Genomic DNA, 8,653 nt, shown 5'->3' on the forward strand with positions numbered 1-8,653 from the left:
AATCGGAACCTGCCAAAAATCGCCAAAGACTTGATATCGCGAGATCGTCGGGAGTCGAAAGTAGCGCCTCGGGGGAGGTAGTTTTCCGGGGGCGGGTCCACACGGAGGGGTAGCTTCGAGATGGAATTCGAAAATCTGGGTCGCGGATCGACGTTTGTAGAGGTTACTCGGCAAAGTCCGCGATAACTTTGCCGACCTTGGTGGAATAAGGTCAGCAATATACCGAGGGGAGGGGCGCGGCGGTTAGCGGACATGGTGAACGGGGGCGCGTCGGTCGGGCTACCCTAACACCCCCGAACGCTGGTTTGTAAAAATGCCCGGGTAAACCTCACGCCATCAAAATCTTAAGTGAGTGAAATCACCGAATGGAACTTCTCTCGAGGGAAACGGGGTCGGATTCGTCATCCCTCGACGTTTCTCGAATTTTGGCCAAGGTTGTCGAGTTACCTCGAGGGAGTCTCCTCTTCGCCCCTTCGCAAATCTCCCCACCCTTATTTATTTGGCAAGCCTTCCCTGCGAGATTTGGACCTTTCCTAAAGGGAGATTCCCAAAGTTGGATATTCGGAGGACGACGTCGTTTAATTCGGGGGGAGTTCGAAATTAAGGGAAGGCGAACGAACAACGATATCGGGGAAGGTTCCTTGGGTGGAGGGCGCGTAGGGCGGCGCGCCCAAGTGTGGTAGTGGGGCAGCTCGGGGGCAGCTCGGGGGCAGCTGGGGCAGCTGGAGGGGGCGGCGTGGGGCAGGTCCGGGCGGTCGATACCGCCGTCTGTGCTTTTCCGCGGACTTCCACTTCCCTTCCGTGACGCCACCTAGGTCCGGGTCCGGTTGGCGTCGTCGGCGACGCCGAATCGTCCGCACCTACCCGCCACCCTCTTCTATCGTGACCCGGCGATACCGCGTATCCTAATACGCGGACCTCGAACAATCGATAACTCCCTTCATATTTAAGATGAGATTTAAGACCGGCTACCCCGACATTCGAAGCAAAACCCTTGATCAAGGATTACTTAGCCCTCGATTAAAGTTTATTACCCGACGTTAGGCAGTTGCCAATGGATTTTAATCCTTTGTCGGTTTTATTTTTGTCGCTGCAACCCAAACTTTATTAATTCCGGATTAGTTAATCTTAGTTAAGAAACTTAACGCTAATCACGGTCGACGGCCGAATTATATGTAATTGCAAGGAACAATTATTTCGTCGAGAAGAAAAATTATATCGTCGATTTGAACGATGTTTATTCTTTTTCACATTTCTTTGGACGTATTTAATCACAGGATTTTGTTGTAGTGCGAATTTCTTCGAGTCAACTAATTTTTTTTTTCTCAGGGTAGAAGTGCCCTCGAATCGTCATTATGGTTCACGTCCGTGGTACACTCTTCGAGTTTGAAAAACGAGTAAACCTTTCCCGATATCTTCGATATCACGGCCGAGGACGCGCAGGCGACTCGAAGGCGCGTACGCAGGGCAGATTACGCGATTATCTCATGAACGCGCGCGTACCAGTGCTTACGTTGCATTACGTGCGAGAGATGATAGCTCCTCCGCTGGCTGGCGTTCATACATACCTCGACGCACCCGCGCGCATGCCTACATGCACGCCATAAAAACCGGCCAAATTGGCGGCATTACGCGATTACCCGCGGCCGCCCCTCACCTAACCCCGAACCTAACCTCTTATAAATAGGCACCGAGCTCGCCCTCGCACAAAGGATCGCCCGATCGCCTACGTGCACGCACTTGGTCGCTTTTCGCGCGTGCGTGAGTTTCTTAAGGTGGCCACTCTAAAAATGGAAGGAACAAAATTCTTGTACACTTTTCCCCCAACTGGAGACACCGAGTAGTTCGATACAACAGGGTCTAATTACGGAGGTCCTGAAACTCATGAGATTTCAATTTTCGGAAACGGTTTCTGCTACACGTACTTTTTATATTTTACTTCGGTCTGTATAATCATTCTAACGAAGAGTGAAGTACTTAATATCGCATGATTTTTTATATCGAAGGTAATGGACGTTAATGCACACTGGCGGTCATGAATGGTTTCCTCGTGTACATGGCGCAGCCTGGTGGTGGTAACTTAAACGTAACGTAAAGAACGAGCTCGAGAACTTATGTACTTGCGGTACCTGATGTATAATAAACTGTAAAATAATTAATGTAATAAAGGAATTTATTGAACGATAACAATGAGTACGTTTAATTAGACGAGCATGTCTAGCAAACCCTCTAATCGCTTATTCCTGATCCTTGAAAATCACTCGTAGATCTAAGGCACGAAACTCGGTGCCACCTCCTCGGTTGTCCTATGTTCCTGTTAGAAATCGGCAATTTCAACCCCTAAAATTTATGCTCGGAAGAAACTCCGTGCCACTTCCTCGGTTATCCTATGTTCCTGTTAGAAATCGGAAATTTCAACCCCTAAAATTTTTGCTTGGGAGAAACACCGTGCCACCTCCTCGGTTATCCTATGATCCTGTTCCACCTCTGGTCATTTCTAACAGGATCATAGGACAACCGAGGAGGTGGCACCGAGTTTCGTGCCTTAGATCTACGAGTGATTTTCAAGGATCAGGAATAGGCGATAGAGGGTTTGATAGACATGATCGTCTAATTAAATGTACTCATTGTTATTGTTCAATCAGTTGCTTTATTACATTAATTATTTTACAGTTTATTATACATTAGGTACCGCAAGTAAATAAATTTTTGAGCACGTACACATCAAAATGGCATCAAGGTTGAAATGCGTCCGAATAAATTTTATTTTATTGGCGTCAATTAAATTTCTCACCGCACTTCGTATCACCTCGAATAACCACCTCGTACTTCTCCTACCGCGTATAATGGGCACCGTGGAGGTGCCTCATCACGGCGAGGGATATCGCCGGCATTTATGCAGAAGGTTCGGCCACGAGTTAAAAGCCGAATGCAACGAGTCCATTTATCGACCGCGGATTTATCCCGCAATGCTCTCCGCCGTAACCGCCCATTAGCAGAACGATGTCTTTCGCGAAGGGGCATCGATTGCTCGAACGTATATCGCCCCCTACCACGCAATTTTCCACATTACCGAGAACCGTGACTTATTCAACCCCTTCTTCAAGGAATCGGGACACCGGAAGTGGAAACGTCCCCCTGGGACTCGATTCTCCAGTTTATCCGATCAACTGTCGCATGCGAAATCGACACTTTCGTGTAAGAGCTATCAAACGTTGACTTTGGAACAATGTATAATTTTTCATTCGAATCCGCATGGGAAAAAAATCCGTATGAACTCGAGAATCGGGTCGCTGGTTCTTGGGACACCGGGTAGACATCTCCTGGTGAACGCCGGGGTCGCGACCAGGGCTCGGCCGCGAGGCGTCGCGACGCTCTCCGGGGACGCCTCGGAACGTGGAGGGACGCCGAGATCCTTTTAAGGTGTCCGATGGCGAGGTCGGATATATCGCGTGCATTTCTAGGCGACTATCGATTGTTAGCCGGGCGCGGCTTGAATTTTTAATTGCACCTCCCCTGAGACCGAGTGGTGACCCTCCGGGACCAAAATGGCGGGCTCTTCGTCGAGGCAAAGACGAGATGTTCGGTCACTGGCAGGGTGGTATCCGGATTAAGGGGGCGTTAAATCGCAACTGCCCCTCGCCACTTCGACGTCGCCATTTCGGGGCCCGAAACGGCGGCTTCGGCGATGGGGTAATGGCATATAATGGCTCCGACGCAAGGCGTCCGAAAGAGCGCCCCTCGGCGCGGGGTCCACGTAATGGCGCGGTCGTATATCGAGATGATGTATGCAAAAGACGAGTGGCGGCGAATTAAGCCCCGGAACGTCCTCGGTGCGTCGCTTCGCGCCACAGGTGTGTCCGGACGGCTCGACGGCAGGTTGTTGGTGGGACCTCCACGTGCGTACGCACCTGATGCAGGTGGTTAGGTCTCGGCGTAAAGGGGTGGCATTACCTCGTCACGGTTCCATACAAGTCGACTCGCCGAGTCCCGCGTTCCAAGTCGCGCTTTTGCTAAACGAATGCCGAAAATGGTCCGCAAGACAGGGCTCGAAATTCTGCAACATGGTAAATTTATAACCTTAGAAAAAAAAGAAAAAGTCTAAGAAATCGGATCAAAAAGAAATTCCGTTGTTCAAAAAGGACAATAATTCCACTCGAATAAATTCGAATAAATTGGATGCGACGCATCTTCTAATAATTATACTCTTGATCGAAAATATGTATCTTCGGCGCTAATCGAAGAAATATTTTTCCGATTCACCGAATTAATTTTTTTAATTTTTTGAACGGCGTCCGATGTGGCCGCTACCGGGGCGTACGCGGGCAACTTTGGTGGGGAAAGGGAGCGGCGGGTTCCGAAAGCTCAAATTTCTATTAAATAGTAAATAGTAAATCTCAAGGAAGGCCTCGTTGAGGAGGATCCTCCGAAGCCCGTCTTGCTCCAGGACGCGCTAGAGGTTTTTCCCGATAAGCCGATGCGGCAATTCCGTCGGCGCTCCGCCGGCGAGAGCGTCCAGCCCTAACGACGGCGACGTCGTCGGAAGGAGCTTTCCCCGGGGGAAGAGGAGCGTAACGACGGCAACGGCGACGGCGACGCCGTCTATTCTTTCCTCCGAGGGCGCTCGCCCCTTCACACCGATAAGGTCCTTTCCCGAGGACACCTAAGGGCGGAGGCGGCCCGAAGGTCCTTTGTGTGGGGACGCTCGCGCGCGGGCGCGCGCGCGGATGCGGGTACCCGGAGTCGAAGAGAGAGCGAGAGAGAGAGAGGGCGCAACCGAGGGACGCGGAAGTGGGAGAGAGACGGCGGGCCCGTCCTTCGGGTGCGCGCGCTCGCCGGCGTTTCTAGGAGCCAAGCAAAGCCCATCCTCCGTCCCGTGAGGTTAGAGCCTAGGCACTTCTATGACCCGGTACGACCACCCCGAGGCCCCGACTGCCCCCGCCGCCCCCGCGGCCGTCGCCGAGCGCGCCACCCGAGCGGCTTTGAGCTTCCAGCTTTTTGCGGGGTTCAACCACCTCCGAGCGACGCACGCAGCCCGCGACGCACGCAACCCCCGAAACCCGGGCCCGAGACCCTGGCCCCCTCCGCCGGCGACCGTTCTTTTGTCTCCGGCTCCGACCGCCGTGCATGCCCAGGAACGCTTCGCTTGGAACCTTCGATCCGAGGGGGGTCGCCAGGGTGCCATTCCCCCCTTTTCCACCTGTCTCCCAGACGGGAAGTCGGAACGGAACTCGAATTTCGGTTACTCGTCCGAGAGTACCCGAACAGGGGACCCCTGGTTCCCTTTCGCGTCCTAACCTCAAAATCTCGAAAGTTGGCGCCGACCGGGAGGCAGCGGTCTCGTTAAGAAACTTCGTTACCTCCCCTCCGGCCCTGCAACGGGGCGTACTTGCCCCAGGAGTCAAAGTACCACGGCTTCCAGGCTCGAAGTTTCTACTCCGCGGTAAGTGGCGTGCTCTCGATGAGCCGAGGGCGGGGGTGCAGCGCGGGGGGGCGGGTGCCCTCCCCCCGGAGAGGAAGACAGGGGTCGGGAGATCCGGACGCCTTTTTTTTCTCCAGATCCGGGATCTTTCAAAATGGATCCTGGGCGGCCGGCGCGTCCTCGGAAGCACCTTTGCAGGGGGTAGGGGGTGGCGGGTGGGGGTGACCTCCGACGCGCGGAAGATTAAACCCCCCTTGCCGTGCCGACCCGCGCCGACTCACCTCCGCGGCAACGTCGGCACCTCACCGAGTGATACGGTGCCCCCCCCTGGCCCAGGACCTCCTCCCACCCCCTCCAACCCCCACGGAGGTCCGACAGCCGTCCATTCATTGCCATGAATGCCGCGTTTACATGCATAATTCCTGCCGTAATACATTTAAGCGTCGGAAGGGGAAGAATTATACCGGGCACTGTTTAAAAAGAGCAGTTTCATACACCCCCGTGTCCTTAAGCGGCCCGGAGGTTAACTACCCCCCGACGGCGCGACCCACTGGCACACTGTTTCCATGCAAATTGTGTTTATTTCCGCCCGCCCCCTCCCCTGAGGAGACCGCAACGCGTAAACCGCGGCCGCTTTTCGGCCCCGCTCTCGGTAACGACTCTCCTCCTAGGGGTTGGATCCCCTGCGCGGGATGCACGCACCGCCGAAACTGATTACGCGGATGAAGAACCGGGGAAGAAGCATCGAGGGTCGATATTAAAGCCGGGTGACTTAAAGGCATAGATTTTGTGTCGAATCAACCGTACTCGCGATGACCTCGTACTCGGTACGACGCCTTCGCGGGGGGTCGGTAGAGGGTGCACTCGGCAACGGTCCCGATTTGCACTTTTTTCGGCAAGGGATCGATCGGCCAGACAGGGTCGGCTCGCGTGTCGTCCTACCCCGCGGGGTGGAGGTGCGTGTGCGTCGTGAAGGGTGGTTCGCTGCCCCCCTCCCTCCCATTTTTCGCCCCGTTTCTCTCTCCCTCTCTCTCTCTCTCTCTCTCTCTTCTCGAGGATGTCGGCGGAGGCGGCGGCGGTGGCGGCGGCGGACACATCAATAATTACCCGCGGCGGCGGGGATGGCAAGACGCGGAGGGCGTTAGGGGTAGCTCGGCCGGCGGAGGGGGGAGCCGAGGGCGGCGGGGGGTGGGAGACGGAGGAAAGAGGAGTCTCGGGTCAACCGGGGTCAAGTCGCGCCACCAGACGCAACCCACCCCCTCAGACGAACGGAGCCACCCCCCTGCCCCTCCACCCTGCTGCGCCCCGCCGCCGGTCGAAGGCGGTGTGCGCTCCCCGACCCCCCGCAGGGCTCGCGCACGCACGCCGAATGTGCGTCTGGCCGGCCCCCCCCCTCTCTCTCTCTCTCTCGACCCGGCTCGTTTCCGCCGAGTTCGTTCACACCGCCCGACCCTCCGCCCCCGGATACGTCGATAAGATCCGCCCGGGGATCTCCGAAACGCCGGAATTAAATCAGGGACCGAGAGAGAGAGAGAGAGAGAGAGAGACCACGTAATTCCGCAACCCTCTTTGCCCCCAAATCCCGTGGCTTGCGATCGTCGGCATTTCCTCGACCTGCCCGACATTTTCCGGGAGTCCGTGCTAGGTACGGAAGCGCTGCGATTACGTAACGTCCCGCGTTATCGCTGGAGTGCCGATTCGGGGCTGGGCCTCCTATACCCACCCCCTATATTTGGGGGTCGTCCGCCCCCGCCGCGATCCGATCGCGTGAGAACGGCCGGCACTCGTTGCCGAGATTTCCTCGTAAAATCCTCACCGCGGTATAATTAACGCGACGTCGTTTTCGCATCGATCGGGCCGCAGCTCGCTCTTTTCGGGACCTCTTTCCTGGAAAAATCGCGACATCGAGCGCCACCCTAGCAAGGGAAATAAAAAAACTACCCCCCTTTCGATCCCACCGCTCGGGGCACAAACCCCACCTTGATCCAATTATGGGGCGCGTCCGTAATCATCGATCAATGACCCTCAATCGCTTTTCGGCGTCTTTGATGACGGATCTGGACAGGCGCGTCCTCCCTCCTCGATTTTCCTCCCTCACGGTTGGTCATGGATTCCCCCAGGAAGTACCTCGACCGCGCACCCCAAAGTTCGGTCTCCACTCCAGTCGTATCTCCGCGCTTAACGGGGGCGGCTGGGGGTGGGAGGGAGGAGGGTCGTAATTCCCCGCCGCCTCCGATTTCAGGATCCCCTCGGTCGTTCGTTCTCACGGGGTTCTCTCGGCGATCTCCGGGCCGTTCGGTCTGAACGGTCGATCGTTCCGACACCCCCCCTCCGTTCCGCGCCCCGTCGGCCGTAAACCGGCCGCGGACGCTTCGAGAGGAGCATAATTACAATTAGTCTCGAGCGACGTCTCCCGACGACGGCCGTGGAAACGTCCACCCCCGACCTCCCTCGCTCCATTCGCTCTCGGGTCACGCCGGGCTCTGCAGAAATTCGCGCGAGCGGCGGTTCGCGCCGAAACTAAATTTCCTCCCTGGAGAAGATTCCTTCGACCCCCTGAATACGACCTCGAGGGCGCGACTCCTCCTCCTGGAACCACCCGCACCGGACCGAGCCCCGCGAAAGAGTCGGTGGGGACCTGGGGACACCTAGGGGTGGGTGGTGGATATCGGATCGAGGGTTACCTCCTATTTGGCTTATTAAATTAGTTTCCCGGTATCTTGGAAATTCGAGTCACGATTATGAGTGGTGGTTATTGCGGGGAGTCGTTTGATAGGGAAAAGGGTTCTTGAGTGCATAGGGTCTTAGGGTTGAGGAAATGAGAGCATTTAGAATGAAAATCTCGCGGCTCGGCACTTTTGGGTGAGATTGGCGGGACCTAGTAGGTTTTTCCGCGGGTGGAGGAGGTTCGACGCCGAGTGACCCGCCAGCGAATTGCCGATATGCCGCCATCGAATAGTAGGTCCTGATAACCAGCCCCCACCTGGAGCTCGCCCCCGGCGACGGACGATGAGTCGAGGGCGCGATAACTTTTAGAATCGGGCATAAAACTTTACCCCAGCGCGGCGAGATAATCGCGCAACCCAGGAATTACGGTTCCCGTCTCCGCGTGGATCGTTGTAGGGTTTGCCCCCCGCCCCTCACGATCGGCTTATCAGCGGAACGTCATTAAGGATTCATCGATGATTAAGAGCTTGAAGCGCTATTAAAAATCGTGGATCCTATTTTTTT

This window comes from Orussus abietinus, unplaced genomic scaffold (assembly GCF_000612105.2).
Source record: "Orussus abietinus isolate OABI.00-Male unplaced genomic scaffold, Oabi_2.0 scaffold27, whole genome shotgun sequence".
NCBI classification, from domain to species: domain Eukaryota; kingdom Metazoa; phylum Arthropoda; class Insecta; order Hymenoptera; family Orussidae; genus Orussus; species Orussus abietinus.